The sequence below is a fragment of the Electrona antarctica genome, assembly GCF_951216825.1.
Source record: "Electrona antarctica genome assembly, chromosome: 10".
In the NCBI taxonomy this organism is placed as follows: domain Eukaryota; kingdom Metazoa; phylum Chordata; class Actinopteri; order Myctophiformes; family Myctophidae; genus Electrona; species Electrona antarctica.
In genome coordinates this window covers 21,352,288-21,369,028 of record NC_136791.1, presented here as the reverse complement: position 1 = coordinate 21,369,028, position 16,741 = coordinate 21,352,288, and the positions used below count along the sequence as shown (strand labels likewise).

At 49.4% G+C, this 16,741-nt stretch overlaps 1 protein-coding gene across 2 annotated transcripts in view; it reads left to right on the top strand.

The window, feature by feature from the left end:
- Window positions 1-16,741, top strand: part of LOC306930530 (leucine zipper putative tumor suppressor 2 homolog) — a 96,004-nt gene that overhangs the window by 51,405 nt on the left and 27,858 nt on the right. Inside the window, exon 1 of one of the 2 annotated variants that reach the window (XM_079511544.1) lies at window positions 2,801-2,923. The exons of the other annotated variant lie outside the window; for it this stretch is intronic. The gene's annotated coding sequence lies outside the window, so the exon portion shown is untranslated. Of the gene's footprint in view, window positions 1-2,800; window positions 2,924-16,741 lie in introns of those variants that run through there. 2 annotated transcript variants of the gene reach the window in all.

Here is a 16,741-nt window from a genome sequence, read left to right as displayed (position 1 = left end):
TTTGGGCATGTATATGCTTTTTTTTGTATTATTATTGTCACTGTCCACATGTCATTGTCTGAGGAGGAGGCCGAGAGCCATGCCAGACATCACGAGATAATAGATATACTGTACGATGGATGGATGGTTTTGTCATGGGTTTGACTGTAGTGTGTGTGTGTGTGTGTGTGTGTGTGTGTGTGTGTGTGTGTGTGTGAGAAAAGTCTCACCTGCCTCCCCCCCCCCCCCCCCCCCCCCTCTCTCTCTCTCTCTCTCTCTTTCTCTCTTCAAGCATTACTCAGTTCTCTTATTGCTTTTCCATGGCAGTGCACGGCAATAAAACCAGATTGGCTCGCCTTGTGGATCTTAGAGCTGTGCGTGCGTGCGTGCGTGTGCGCGTGTGTGTGTGTGATTTTGTAGCTACAACGTACCTGAGGATGCAGTTTGATTTTATGCACACAGTAACCACAAACAACCACACCAGGACCATATTTATGCTAATACGTGTGTGTGTGTGTGTGTGTGTGTGTGTGTGTGTGTGTGTGTGTGTGTGTGTGTGTGTGTGTGTGTGTGTGTGTGTGTGTGTGTGTGTGTGTGTGTGTGTGTGTGTGTGTGTGTGTGTGTGTGTGTGTGTGTGTGTGTGTGTGTGTGTGTGTGTGTGTGTGTGTGTGTGTGTGTGTGTGTGTGTGTGTGTGTGTGTGTGTGTGCTCGCATGCACCATTGCACTTCTATCACTATACTTGCTGCCTCCTGCATTATTTGCAAATTCAAAACAGAGTTACATTATCCAACAAGCACTTCCAAACTTCCTGCAAGGAATTTCCTGACAGGAAGTAGCTCATAAAATGTCTATGGTGATTTTGTTTTATGAAAGAAACACTTTGCAGATAGAAAGAGGATAATTCAAGCTTTTCGTACAGCTGCAATGTTGGTGAGTTTGACTGCTAGAGCCGTAAAAATCTTCTCTTATGGGGGTCCCTGGCTTATCTTTTCAAATGGGGGTCTGTGGGGCTAATTAGTGTCAATTTGGGGGTCCTTGACATGAAAAGTTTTGGGAACCACTGCTGTATAGTGTAGGGCAGGGTTCCCCAATTAATTTTCCTCAAGGGCCATATTTTGACTAGGGAACCAGCCTGGGGGCCGCGAAAAATTGGGTTTTTTATTTTTTCATTAATTAATTAAAGATTGTTCACCACCAGTGGTCCTTGAGGGGGTGCCCATTTTGACATGCATAGGCTACTGACCCCCATTTAATGCCATTTATATCTGGGACACCCCCCCCAAAACAAAACAAAAAACTTATTTTTTCTTTTTTTTGGGAAATTCTTCCAGGGGCCACAAGGGGGCGCTCCGCGGGCCGCAAATGGCCCGCGGGGCGCCTATTGGGGAACCCTGGTGTAGGGAAAAGGCATGTTAGCAACAGTTCCAGAGAGTGAAACAGGTGCTCACCGAGGTGAAAAGATGACTATAGTCAAAAATGGAAAAGGTGCTCACGGATCAAACCATTACACATTTTGAGGTTAGGATTAGCCATTTAGTGGTTACTTACCTTGTAGATTGTCTATTCTAAAACGGTTAGTCCCAATACTGGATTCTGATTGGCTGGTTTCACGATAATCCACACCTTCAATCACTTTATATCATTCCCAGCTGATTCCGCAGCTCTGTAGCTGAACTGGGGAAGGGGAGCGCTTGATTGCCTTACACACCCTGGCCGTGCGGGCGTCTAAGCACCGCCCCCCGCACTCATATGACTGTGAGTGTGTGGCTCCGGGCGGCCTCCTAAAAGAACTTCAATGCCGTGCTAACATTTTGATTTTGTCCTCACAAGTATAGTGTGTGTGTGCGTGTGCGTGTGCGTGTGCGTGTGCGTGTGTGTGTGTGTGTGTGTGCGCGCGTGTGTCTGCGTGCGCGTGTGTGTGCGTATGTTCACTTCACAAACTGGGAGAGAAGAAAAGAAATGTGTTATGTAATTCTACCCCATCTGGGTTAATTCTAAAAACTGAGGGGAGGGGGGGGGGCTCCTCCACATCTCTCTCTCTCTCTCATCGTTAGATAATTACCGTGTGGGGGTGCAGCATCGAGGCTGCTGAATGGTGAAGGCGAGGCAAACCCCCCCACCCCCCCCGCATCCCCCGTGACACCCGACGTACGTGGCCCCAATGCTGCACACACACACACGCACACACACACACACACACACACACACACACACACACACACACACACACACACACACACACACACACACACACACACACACATCAATTGTCTGTTGTTGGATGTGGGGATTCCAGTGTTCAGAGAGAGAGAGAGAGAGAGAGTTAACAGTGGGAAACTTGAGGCAGTGTGTGTTTGGAGGGAGGAGGGAAGGGGGGTGGAAGACAAAAGTGAGAGGAGGCATGATGGGGGAGGGGTCACAGGGGGAGGAGGTGGAGCTACAGGACGGACAGCAAGGAAGCTGAGAAGAAGAGGAGGAGTAGAGAGAGAGAGAGAGAGAGAGAGCAGAGCAGAGCAGAGGAGAGGAAAGGAAAGCTTCCTCTCCATTCTGGATATTATGAACGTCCTGCCTGGATCACAGCGCTGGAAGTTAATACCACTGGAATGAAGACATAGGGGGAGAGAGACACAGAGTGTGTGTGTGTGTGTTAAGGGAAGGGGTGTGTGTGTGTGTGTGTGTGTGTGTGTGTGTGTGTGTGTGTGTGTGTGTGTGTGTGTGTGTGTGTGTGTGTGTGTGTGTGTGTGTGTGTGTGTGTGTGTGTGTGTGTGTGTGTGTGTGTGTGTGTGTGTGTGTGTGTGTGTGTGTGTGGGGGGGGGGGGGGGGGGGGGGGGGAGAGGAGGGGGTAATCTGAACCGGCGGACAGACAGACAGAGACTGGAGTGATTTATTTTTCCAGGAGAGAGACGGGACCAGCACAGGCAGTAATGCAGGGTTCTCACCAGGGTAAGAGAGTGTGTGTGTGTGTGTGTGTGTTTGTGTGCGTGCTCGTGTACAAGTGTGGAAAAATTCACAATACACAGAGAGATCAAAGTTCTTTTACAGTGTTAAGGTGTGTGTGTGTGTGTGTGTATGTGTGTGTATGTGTATGTGTATGTGTGTGTGTGTGTGTGTGTGTGTGTGTGTGTGTGTGTGTGTGTGTGTGTGTGTGTGTGTGTGTGTGTGTGTGTGTGTGTGTGTGTGTGTGTGTGTGTGTGTGTACTGTACACGTGCAGTGTGCATTGATTTAAGTGTGTTAAGTAATAGGAGTTCAGTGTTCATATTTCATATTTCAAAGCTCCGTTGGTGTTCTTGTTATTGTCTCTGCATTCTGGCCTGTGTGTAGATGAGTACACCGTTGGCCATCATGGAACCTTGAGGGAGGCACCAGAGCTGTGGTTCCCAAGCTTTGTAGCTCACGGTCCAAGAGAGAAATGAGATGTTTTCCCCCCCAAAAAAAACTTCCTAAACATTTGTTTTCTAATTTAGGGACTTGATGTTGATTATATTTTATTTTATTCATGAAATTCTTTTTGAAAAATCTTTCAATGTGATTTCAAGATAGGATCCAAATGACATCTAAAAATAACCCTCTACAGGGGCTGAACAATTAATGCGTATAATGCGAAAGGAGGGTTGTCCGCACACTGAATCACTTTTATTGAAGAGGTACCTCTTCAATAAAAGTTTCCTGGGAGCAGTGATTCAATGTGGTTTCAAGTCATGCAAACGTGTGGGGGGAAATACTTAGAAAATATTATTAAAATAATAATAATGATGAATGACAAACTTTATGAAAGGATGTTCACTGGTGGTGACCCACGGAAATTGATCCGCGACGCACAATTGGCTCCTCCTGACCCAACTGTGTGGGAAACTAGAGCGCATGAGAGAGCGTGTCTTTGGGAGGCTGGCAGTCAGTCAGTCATTGAAATGCCATTAATGGAAGGTGTGACAGGCAGGCAGGCAGAGAGTCTGGGACAGCCTGCTATTCAGACGGAAACACAGGCTCTTAAAGGATAGGAAAAGTACTTGAGGAATGTGGCGCGTACGTAGGCCATGCTTGTATTCTAAAGTTAGCAACAGTCAGTCGAGTCCGGCCAAAGTCAATCGCACTCGAGCAGCGGCTATAATAAGGTTGTGATACTATGAAGGAACTGGTTGTCGGTGGCTCTGTCACACATAGCACGCACGCACACACGCACGCACGCACGCACGCACGCACGCACGCACGCACTACTGAGCTCTGCAAGCCTGTTGGCACAACGTATGGAAGGCAGCTGGTTGACTAGGAAACAGTTTGCTGCTAATGTTGTTGTTGTAAACTGTAGGTGTAAATTTTTGTTCATTTATTTTCCTGTTACTTTGTTGTTGTTAATATTGTGTTATCATTCACGGCATCTTGTGACATTTGTTTTTTAACTTGAGCTTACCCGTATACCTGAAGAGCTGGGTGCAATATTATATATGTCTTTTCACTTCAACTCTAGGGTCCATAATATTCTACGGTTCTTCTGTGGAAATAGCAGATGTACAGTACAAGTACAGTATGTAGGGTCATTTAGACCTGAGGGCGATTCTACAAATGCCTTCTAAATCAGTATAGATTCAAATTGTTCAAATTTTTTTCAAAAACAGCAGATGGTGACGTTCTGTGAGCTTTAGTGCTATTTTTGAATAGCCAAGTTAGCCAACGCTGAAATCTAAAATGACACGGATGCTTTCCTGCATGTTGTAACGGGTTAAGTGGACACGTCAGTTTGCTAATGTTGTTAGACTGTCGTTAATCCATTATGACCTGAGGTCAAAAGTTGAAAAAAAAAAGCCTTTTCTGAATCTCTGTATCAGCGGTTCTCAAACTATTTCATGCCGAGGACCCCAGAATGATATGTATTTATGGCCCCCGATCTGAAAATATGTTGTTCCATTATGTTGCCACATTTTCGCTATTTTTCAATAGCTAAAGTATAACATCATGCTTAAAACACAAAATGGGGTTCACGTCCCGAATGGGTGAACTGTGCTCTCTGACAGTGAGGGCGTTGCTAATCTAATGCTCTTGGTAATCTGCTCGTTACAGCTTGGTTCGCGTATTGATTGATCTGAAATCTCATCTCCCAAAAAGCTAGACAGTTGGCCGGGGTGAGGGGTCTGGGTCATTCAATCTGCCTAGTGTCTGTCTTCTACCATGCACGCACGCACGCATGCACGCACACACAGAACCTGAGACAGCATATGGATTCATCTCTTAAAAAACTATGTGTCGAAATGTGACCCTTTTTTTCACGTGACGTTGCAGTACAGAGCCTGCCAATGATGTCTCATTCTAGAAGTGTGACCAACGTACATCCCGACCTGATTGATAGAAACTGTCTCAAAAAGAGCATTGAGGTTGGCCCAGTGCTGTTGACATTGCACGCACACACGCAAGCAATCATGCACGCACGCGCACACACACACACATCTAGGCCTACAATCTTTTTTAAAAAAAATTTTTATCCCACGATTGTGCAACCCATTTTTTCACCCAGTGTCAATGATCTAATTTAATCCTGGGCGCTACGCTTCCTCTGCCAACCTGGTGGGGGCAGCGGACTGACATCATGCCTCTTTCTATGCATGAGGAGTAGAGCTGCTTCTTTTCACCTGGCAGGGGAGAGTTTCCCTGATTGGATGTAGCTTGTGGAAGGAACACGTTATTCCAACCAGTTCATTTCCCCTCCATCAGGCCAGGGGGAGGTACCGTAGTTTAGAGACCAGGATTACTGCATGTTTTTTTGTGAGGGTACCCGGGGAGAACATGCAAACTCCACACAGAAAGGTCCTTTCGCCTCGGGTATGCATGGCACTGATGACGTGGAGGAGGGAACACGCCCCCAGCGGTAATCGAACCCAGGACCTTCTAGCTGTGAGGCGACAGCACGACCGACTGTGCCACCGTATCCCCCCCCCCCCCCCCCCGCCACACACATCTACAATTAACACACATACAGATAAATAGCTGACCCACACAGACAACTAGTAAGTGGCCTTACATATGAACTGACGCCAGTGCCTCTTTGTCCTCTTTGAGCGGACGTATTTTTTATCATTCTGTAATTTACGTTTAGAACTTTTATCCACAACAAAACAACCTCCCAAAGCCACAGTCTTAGCCCCGCCCCCTCCAGGCACGCTAGTCGATTCTTCTCCTTGAGATGTGGCCTTGGGTCACATACATTATGCTGTAGTTTCCCATCATCCATTGCAGTGGTGGAGAGTAGCTGAGTATCATTACGATCATTACTCACAATACTTGTAACTCTACAAGTATAGACTGTAACTCTAAATTGTGGCGTTGATACTTTTAATTAGGTAAAGCATGCGAGTAGTTCCTCCATCGCTGCTTTCTCATCGTCTTTTGTTTGTTATGTCTGTGACTGATGTGTCACTTGTGTGTGTGTATGTGTGTGTGTGTGTGTGAGAGAGAGAATGATGTGTCAGCACATCTGTTTGTAGACCTGTGGTGTTACGTCCAGGCCTTCCTGTCGCCGCCACTAGTGTGTGTGTGTTGCTCGCGTGTCAAGGTTGTGTGTGTGCGTGTGAAAGACTTCACACCGCGGGGAGGCTATAATTAAGTGGGCCCACACACACACACACACACACGCACACACACACACACACACACACACACACACACACACACACACACACACACACACCTTTGTACAGCTGTTTGACACAGATGTCCACATATAATTTAAACCCTAGATATTCTCTGTTGTACATCAAGTCCTGAAAATATGGCTGATCTACGACCTCACTGAATGTCCACCTATAATGACAGAGAGGAAGAGAGACTAAGAGTTAGAGAGAGAGAGAGGCCGACAGTGAAGAAGGGAGAGAGAGAGAGGGGATGGGGGTTACCTCATCCACTGGAACAAAACACATGATATGAGGTAAACGTGTGTCACATGGTCCCCTACGTAACCCTTTCCATGCTGTGTGTGTGTGTGTGTGTGTGTGTGTGTGTGTGTGTGTGTGTGTGTGTGTGTGTGTGTGTGTGTGTGTGTGTGTGTGTGTGTGTGTGTGTGTGTGTGTGTGTGTGTGTGTGTGTGTGTGTGTGTGTGTGTGTGTGTGTGTGTGTGTGTGTGTGTGTGCGCTCGCGCTGGAGGTAATGGAAGGGTCACAGAGAATAGAGATCAAGGGTGGGGGGGTTCACTGCTGTGATACCTCCTCTGAGCTTCAGTCGAGGACACACACTGTCACACACGCACACACACACACACACACCTTCTCAATATCCCCCGCTGTTAGCCTGCTGACGCCATAGACTAGAGGTTAAAGTTCATACCACACTGTCAAGATCATTAGTGTTCAACATTGATCCATGTTTAACCTCTGAGTTACACTAACAGGATCTCTGGGGCCGTTCACACCTGAGACACAGCCGTCTCCTCGGTGTGTCCTGTCTCCTCGGTGTGTCCTGTCTCCTCGGTGTGTCCTGTCTCCTCGGTGTGTCCCCATGTCTCTTTCTCTGTCTCGCACGGCTCGCAATGCATTTCCAATGGGAGGAGTCACGCGGTTTGATGACACAACCTTGTTGCATGGGGTGGGGGGGAGGGCCATGCAACAAGGTTGTGTCATCAAACCACGTGACTCCCATTGGAAATGTATTGTGAGCCGTGAGACACACAGAAGAGGTGTGAACGGCCCTTAGGATGACTTAAGGCAAAACCTATGGAGAGGCAGGCAGGCAGGCAGACAGACAGACAGACAGACAGACAGACAGACAGACACTGTGGTTAAATGCTAGGGCTTGCTCCTCTTCCTCACTGTGCTGATAGTGTGTTTTACCTCTCTCTCTCTCTCTCTCTCTCTCTCTCTCTCTCTCTCTCTGTCTCTCACCCAGTGGCAATTAAGCGTGCAGTATGGACAGACAGAGCACGTCTGCTGAGTGGGTGTGTGCGTGTGTGTGCCGTGCATGCGCACTCTGCCATGTCAGACGTTTTGTGAGTTGTGAATTCCTAGTGAATTCTACATGGAGGTTGGCATCACAGTCCAAATGAGCTGTCAGAGCTTATGTAACCACTGCTGTGCAACTCATTTTCCCGGCTACCATTCATACCCGCGTGTGTGTTACTATACTTGTGAGGACCAGATTTAGTGGAATTACAGAAACTAGAGCACTGGCCTACTTGGAACGATGCAAGTTGAAAATGAATACCCCTCCCAGTTATTATGTCCCTTTTATGCCCCTATATGGGCATAAAATATAGAGTCTATCAGAACATTGATATTGTCATCATTGTGATGTCAGAACAGGCCAGCTCCATACTGTACATGGAGATCTAGGGGTGATCAGGTGTGATCAATTGGCTAATTTGGGATCCAGAGCCTGGGTATGGAGGGGCCCTGTCCAGAGCCTGGGTATGGAGGGGCCCTGTCCAGAGCCCGGGTATGGAGGGGCCCTGTCCAGAGCCTGGGTAGGGAGGGGCCCTTTCCAGAGCCTGGGTAGGGAGGGGCCCTGTCCAGAGCCTGGGTATGGAGGGGCCCTGTCCAGAGCCTGGGTAGGGAGGGGCCCTGTCCAGAGCCTGGGTATGGAGGGGCCCTGTCCAGAGCCTGGGTATGGAGGGACCCTGTCCAGAGCCTGGGTAGGGAGGGGCCCTGTCCAGAGCACGGGTAGGGAGGGGCCCTGTCCAGAGCCCGGGTAGGGAGGGGCCCTGTCCAGAGCCCGGGTAGGGAGGGGCCCTGTCCAGAGCCCGGGTAGGGAGGGGCCCTGTCCAGAGCCTGGGTAGGGAGGGGCCCTGTCCAGAGCCCGGGTATGGAGGGGCCCTGTTCAGAGCCCGGGTAGGGAGGGGCCCTGTCCAGAGCCCGGGTAGGGAGGGGCTCTGTCCAGAGCCTGGGTATGGAGGGGCCCTGTCCAGAGCCCGGGTATGGAGGGGCCCTGTCCAGAGCCTGGGTAGGGAGGGGCCCTGTCCAGAGCCTGGGTAGGGAGGGGCCCTGTCCAGAGCCTGGGTATGGAGGGGCCCTGTCCAGAGCCTGGGTAGGGAGGGGCCCTGTCCAGAGCCTGGGTATGGAGGGGCCCTGTCCAGAGCCTGGGTATGGAGGGACCCTGTCCAGAGCCTGGGTAGGGAGGGGCCCTGTCCAGAGCACGGGTAGGGAGGGGCCCTGTCCAGAGCCCGGGTAGGGAGGGGCCCTGTCCAGAGCCCGGGTATGGAGGGGCCCTGTCCAGAGCCCGGGTAGGGAGGGGCCCTGTCCAGAGCCTGGGTAGGGAGGGGCCCTGTCCAGAGCCCGGGTATGGAGGGGCCCTGTTCAGAGCCTGGGTAGGGAGGGGCCCTGTTCAGAGCCTGGGTAGGGAGGGGCCCTGTCCAGAGCCTGGGTATGGAGGGACCCTGTCCAGAGCCCGGGTAGGGAGGGGCCCTGTCCAGAGCCCGGGTAGGGAGGGGCCCTGTCCAGAGCCCGGGTAGGGAGGGGCCCTGTCCAGAGCCCGGGTAGGGAGGGGCCCTGTCCAGAGCCCGGGTAGGGAGGGCCCTGTCCAGAGCCCGGGCAGAGGCGCTGGTGCTGGTTCTTTGACAACGGTGTAATATCCCACCGACTCGAGGCCGGGCACTGCACTCCCTGTGGTGGTGCTGCTTCCTGGACTATACACGTTGTCTCAGTAAGACAGGCCTCTCCCTCTCCACAAGGTGGGGTGAGTGCAACAAAGCATTATGGTCATTGTAGTAATCTAGCAGCAGCAGTGAGACCATTGTCATGTCCATGATGGCACCACAGACACTTTGAAATACTAAAATATCTAAAAACACATATTTATTACCCACATTAAAAAAAATCCAGCAAAGTGTTTCTTGTCTCCCAAAACATCATTCAAATAAGATCTGGTTGCAAAAGGGGTGAAGTGGCCCCCTTTTTTTAAGTAAATTTACTTAGTTACTTTCCACCAGTGTCAGAGAGGGAGTCAGAGGAGGGAGATTCCAGGAGCTTTTGTCTGTGCAGGACTCAGTGGAACAATGGAGGAACGTCACTGTCCTTCCACCCAGAACGAACGGCAGGGGGGGGGGGGGGGGGGGGGTGCTAGGAAGGACGGCTTGTTTTTGGAGGGAGGGAGAAACTGTGGAGTCATTTATGGTCCTCCATGGTTTCACCAGCCTGTGGACAATGAGCCGCTTAGAACAATATCATTCCATGTGTGCTTTCTTTAGTTTACTTTGGACCACCTCTGGGTTTTTTTCCCCCCACACTATTTTATGCCTTCCTAAAATATAACACGGAACCATTGTGGCAGTTCATGTCATTGTGCCCCTCTGGAGCCCTGTAAATGGTGCATTTATATAGCGCCTTTATCCAAGGCGCTTTACATGATAGATTGGGCGCTTTACATAGATTGTGTGCACTCGGCTGTGTGTGTATGTGCTGTGTACTGACTGGTTCACCTTGCAGACATAGGGTTTCCAGTGGTTAGTATACAGCTTTATTTACTTTACTTTATCAAGTAATGTTGACTTTTTTATTTATTTGACTGGAGTCACAACCCATGATAAGAATTGGTATGTGTGTGCGTGTGTGCGTGTGCGCGTGTGCGTGTGCGTGTGTGTGTGTGTGTGTGTGTGTGTGTGTGTGTGTGTGTGTGTGTGTGTGTGTGTGTGTGTGTGTGTGTGTGTGTGTGTGTGTGTGTGTGTGTGTGTGTGTGTGTGTGTGTGTGTGTGTGTGTAATATACTGTAGCCCGAAAGCAGAGAGAAAACAAAGAAGAAAAACAACAAAAAAGTGTTGTACCCGGCCCTTTTTTCTTCTTTCTAATTATTTGTTCGGCCCAAATATTGTGGGTCACGGACCAATTTTGTGCGTGCGTGCGTGCGTGCGTGCGTGCGTGCGTGCGTGCGTGCGTGCGCGTGCGTGCATTGGCACTGCCTCACAATTCAATCTCTGATTATGATTCACCAGACCGTAACGATTCGATTAAATTCCACGATGCATCACACTTTTCTATATTAATGCACAACATGGCGTTTATGTCACAACATGGGTGCATCACGTTGCATTGCTGCGCGTCCGAATCTCGACGGACCGTCCACTGAGTTCATCTTCTTCCTCGTCAGCCCGACGGCATTCCTGCCGTTCTCCCCAACGTCTGCCTGTCTGACCGCCGACTGCCACTGGATAACCATTAGTGGTCGGAAAAATGTCCTGGAGAAAAAAAATACTGGATTCAAAGTTTTTGGAGAGCAGACGGCAAGCATTGTCTCTCCTCATACGTATACCGTTACCTCTGGTGAACCCCTCTGCTCTGTTCTCAGCCTCCGTAGGACTGTTCCTCCACCTCTAATATCAGCCTCCGTACTAGGACTGTTCCTCCACCGCTAATAGAGCATCGCAGTCCCGCCCCCTTTCATGACGACGCCAGGCCCAGGAAATAATTCCCAATGAATTCCCATAGACATTTCAAAAAATATTTATTTAAAGACCTTTTAAGCGTCGTACGAAGCCAACTCGAATCATGACAACAAACACAATATTTTGGACCAAACAAATAATTACAAAGAAGAAAAACAACAAAAAAAAGTGTTGTGACCTGCCTTTTTTTTCTTCTTTCTAATTATTTGTTTCCCAAAAAAATATTTTTTATGGGATGCGAGTGAGTAAATATCACCTTTTTTTTTAATTATTTTTGAGTGGTGCAACCACTCCCTTACGGAGCTATGTGTGTGGGTGGGTGGGTGGATGGCTGGGTGGGTGTCTGGGTATGAGCACGAAAACAGCATGGTTGTTTTTCACCACCTGTGCGCAACCTAACGCACACACAAACACACACGCACGTATTATCTGTATATATGATGCCTTCGGGTGTGCCAGTACAGTACAGTACAGTACAGTACAGTACAGGGACCCCCACACGGTAACTCTGTCATTTGTCAACCTTTTCGGACGCAGGGCGGCACGCCGGAACCGGACCGGTACCCTGGGTGCGTTCCTGTGGGTCTGGAACTCCCCCTCCCCCCCTCCCCGGGAACCCCCACACAGAGTTGCACCACTCACTTCACACGGGTGTGATTTTTAATTATCACTACCAGGCCAGGACGACCGATGTTTGGCGAGGGATTAAGGTTTTGCTTCCGTCTGTCCGTCTATCCATCCGTCCACACTCTGTCACACTCATGGGCCGAGGAACAACCTCTTCCCCAGAGGGCCATGGGGGGGGGGCCTGTGTGTGTGTGTGTGTGTGTGTGTGTGTGTGTGCGTGTGTGCGTGTGTGCGTGCGTGCGTGCGTGTGTGCGTGCGTGCGTGCGTGCGTGCGTGCGTGCGGGGGGGTGTATGTGTATTGTGTCAGTGTCCAAATAAAATAAATGGAGAGAGAGAGAGAGAATCACATCTCTGGGCCTCGGCTGACCCAGTCTCTCACATCGTAATGCAGGCCAGATGCTTTGACATGCTAAAGAGCCAACCTGCCCCCCTGTCACACACACACACACACACACACAACTTTTTTTTCTCATTCATTTTATCTTTCTTTCTTTCTTTCTTTCTTTCTTTTGCCTGCGCTCTCTCTCTCTCTCTCTCTCTCTCTCTCTCTCTCTCTCTCTCTCTCTGTCTCTCTATCTCTCTCTCTCTCTGTCTCTCTGTCTCTCTCTCTCTCTCTGTCTCTCTCTCTCTCTCTCTCCTCTGTCTATCTCGTTTCACCCTGGCCGTGGACAGTGTGGGCCTCAGTGGTTGTCATGGTAACGTATCCAAACAGAGAGACGCTGCAGTCTGCATCATGCAGCAACAAGTTGCTCGTAAAAGAACAGAGGAGGGGGAGGGGCCAACACGTTACTCCAATACAAGTGTGTTACCAGTAGACGGTCGGTTTTCAAAATGGGACTTCAGTCAAAATGTTACTTTAGTAAAAGTATCAAAGTATAAAAAATGGAAATGTACTTCCAGCAGTACCAAAGTAAAAGTACTAAACGTGTCTCATTGCTACGCCTCGTGAGCTGTATGCACTCTCTCACACACACACACACACACACACACACACACACACACGCACACGCACACGCACACACGCACACACCCACCCTACTATAGTACTCCTATACTTGTGAGGACATCAAACTGTTCCTAACCGCAGCCTAAATCTTTGTAAGCAGAATACCTTTTAACCGTATATCCACCATGACAACCATTCATATGGTGAGAACAAGGAGAATTGTCCTCCACGGATTCAACCAAAGCACGCAAACACACATGCGCACAGACAGACAGACAGACAGACAGACAGACAGACAGACAGACAGACAGACAGACAGACAGACAGACAGACAGACAGACAGACAGACAGACATTGTGTTGGAATGGAGGCTCAGTAAACCCCCGGGGGGCTTTTTGGCAAGGCATTAAAGCAAACATTGTTTTTACAGTGGAGTTGGTTGACTATAGTTACAATAGCACACTTCTCTGGCCTGTTGGAGGTTTTCACCGTGGAACCTCGGTGAGTCCAGGCATGAACAATAACCGGGAGACAGGCAACATAATTAGGTGTTCTATGCATGCATGCATTCATTTTCATTGTGTGTGTGTGTGTGTGTGTGTGTGTGTGTGTGTGTGTGTGTGTGTGTGTGTGTGTGTGTGTGTGTGTGTGTGTGTGTGTGTGTGTGTGTGTGTGTGTGTGTGTGTGTGTGTGTGTACTCATGGATGGATTTAAAGGCGCACGACTCTGACTCACTGTAACTATATACAGTATAAGTACATTTACTCACAGAAGCACAGTCAATGATGAACAACAAAGAGGCCTTTTCCAGTTTCTTTTCGAAACGGGCCTCCACCCTCAGTGGGGCCTCCAAGCTCCGACTGACTGTCGGGGGTCAGTCAACCAACCCCCGCCACCCTTGGCCCTCTATCTCACTCGCTGCCTTGCTCTCTCCCACAATGTTAAGTTAACACCTATTTCCTGTTGTTAACCTGGGTAAAATGTGCGGCATTGGGAGCTAAAGGGGAGACACTTTATTTGTGAAGGGACGACAGGATGAGGAGAGGTGTTGTTGCTGCATAATAACTAGAGTAATGGCTGAGTAATAGGTATATTTTGGGGGGCCTCATATTTGGTCTTGAAACGGGGCGCAGTGGGGCCTCCACTGCGCGGCAGTGCTGTACACACACACACACACCCTGTATATACAAACACCAACACAAACACCCTGTACAATAGCCTGCCATATGGATGCTCTCTTTAAGTGCTGCTTTCCGTAGAGCAGCGGTAGACCAGGTAGTGGTAGCCTCTCACGTCCAGTGGTTGGTTTTATGACGGCTGCTCTCACGCTGCCACGTTTGCCTTGACCACACAGTGACCGCTGACCGCCGTCTGACTAGAGTGATGCGCTCCACCTGATTTAACCACTTGAACCCCATGCATCCGGCCCGGTCCATGTTCTGGGCAGATCGACAACAAACTCGCAGTGTGTCCGTTTTTGGGCGAAGACGTTTGGGTGTAGTTGGTAACGGTGGTCAACGTACGTTCAGTTCTTTAAGGCAGTGGTTCCCAAAGTGGGGCACGGGACGACCAGGGGTCCTTGAGGGAGTTCCAGGGGGTCCTCAACTAAATGATACAATGTGGGGCACGGGACGACCAGGGGTCCTTGAGGGAGTTCCAGGGGGTCCTCAACTAAATGATAGTTTGGAACCAACTGGACCCTTATGGGTCTGTAACTCTGAGAGTGTGGGTTCCATTTGTACACTGTCAGAGTTAAATTAACAGTGATTTTACAATACAAATTGGGGTCTCAGAGATAGAAATGCCATTAAATGGGGGTCCGTAGACTAATGCATGTCAGACTGAGGGTCCTTGAATTTAAAATGGTTGAGAATCACTGCTAGAGCCGTAAAAATCTTCTCTTATGGAGGGGTCCCTGCAGGCATATATTTTCAAATGGGGGTCCGCAGGCTAATTAGTGTCAATTTGGGGGTCCTTGACGTGAAAAAGTTTGGGAACCAATGCCGGGCCCTATTTTCGCCAGTGCCTCTTAGTTATCCATAAACGTCTTTGCCTTTTGTTCAAATTGTTCAACTAGTCGAGCTACATCGACACATTGTGAGCAAGAAAAAAGGCAAAGAAGTTTAGGGCCCTAAAAAAGGCAAAGAAGAATAGGGCCCTATTGTCGCCAGTGCCTTAGGAGGATGCAGTGCAGGAGACTGTTGGAATCATAATCAAGCACAGGAAAGGAAGGATGTGAAGGGAGCGATGGAAAGGAAAGAGGGATGAGAAGGAAGGAAGAAAGGAGTGATGGGGAGGAGGTCAGAGTTCCATGGCCATGCATGTCTCTAGGGCACTTTTTAGCCCGTGACCCAAAAGAAACATTTGATGCTTCCCCAGGACCCAAACTATTGAAAATAGCAGCTCTACAAGCTAGTTTTTATTTGTTGACAAAATTGTCAGTATAATTAGTCATAGTTTCATCATAGCTTATAGTTTTTATTTCGTTTTTATTTTGTTTTCGTCAGTGAAAATGGGTAGACGATGAACATTTTTCGTCATAATTTTATAGTCAACGAAAAATCAACACCTGGATCTCCCACAGTGTCAGTTTGCTCTCCACCAGCCTCTGCGTGCCCAATGCAGTGCCCCTCGTCCCCCCTCGTATAGATGCAGTGCCCCTCGTCCCCCCTCGTATAGATGCAGTGCCCCTCGTCCCCCCTCGTATAGATGCAGTGCCCCTCGTCCCCCCTCGTATAGATGCAGTGCCCCTCGTCCCCCCTCGTATAGATGCAGTGCCCCTCGTCCCCCCTCGTATAGATGCAGTGCCCCTCGTCCCCCCTCGTATAGATGCAGTACCCCTCGTCCCCCCTCGTATAGATGCAGTGCCCCTCGTCCCCCTCGTAGAGATGTGGCATCAAGCAGCCATCCCGGGGCCTTTTCCTGCTGTGAGCTGTCCATGTCTCGGCCCCACGGCTGCTACAGCAGCACTGATTCCACTGTAGCCACAAACGGCCGTCGCCTCTCGAGGTCATCTCCCGTGGCAAATTCCCACACTCTCCTCATCCCATCAGTGATGGGACGTACTTGCTTCGTCGTCGTCCTCCTTGGGGACCAGCGTGAAGCCGTGCGTCCTCCTCGATTGCGACTCTCAGGGCAGGAAGTAGTCTCCCTACTAGTAGCCTGTGGATTTGATAAGCTCTTGGGAGATCCCAGTCACTGAAAGAAGTGACGTTACTGCGAGAACTCAAGGAGCAACAGAAAGAAATGACGCTATTGCGAGAACAACTTGTGGAGCGACAAATCAATGACCTGCAAGAACAACTTGACAGAAATATGCAACAACAACTCAACAACCAACAGAAAGAAGTGATGCTATTGCGAGAGCAACTTGACAGATTTGTGGTGAAATTAGCAGATCTACAAGCCAACACTACACCTGATGACTACAACAATATGAGGCAGAAGGAGCCAAACCACAGCGGAGACACACAACTGACTGTTACTACACCCAAGGAACAGCCCGCAGACAACAGCAACAACCATGAACAACCTGAACCCCTCAAAAACAATCAAGGACAGGGGGGAGCAGTTGTCACAGCGACACTTTGTCCAAGGAAGCTATTTCCATTCATTCCATATCCAGAACCTCATCCTCATCGGGGGACTGGGGCACAGCACTCAGAAATAGACACATATTCTTCAACAGTACATGTGCAGCGACGCTGGACACCTGATGAACTGAAAGACATCATGAAGGACCTTCCAGACCACAAAGTCAACGTGGAGCGCTGGTGTGCAGCTGTGTTAGACTTGATTGAGATGTATGAGCCATCGGCAAGAATGCTCGAATCTGTAT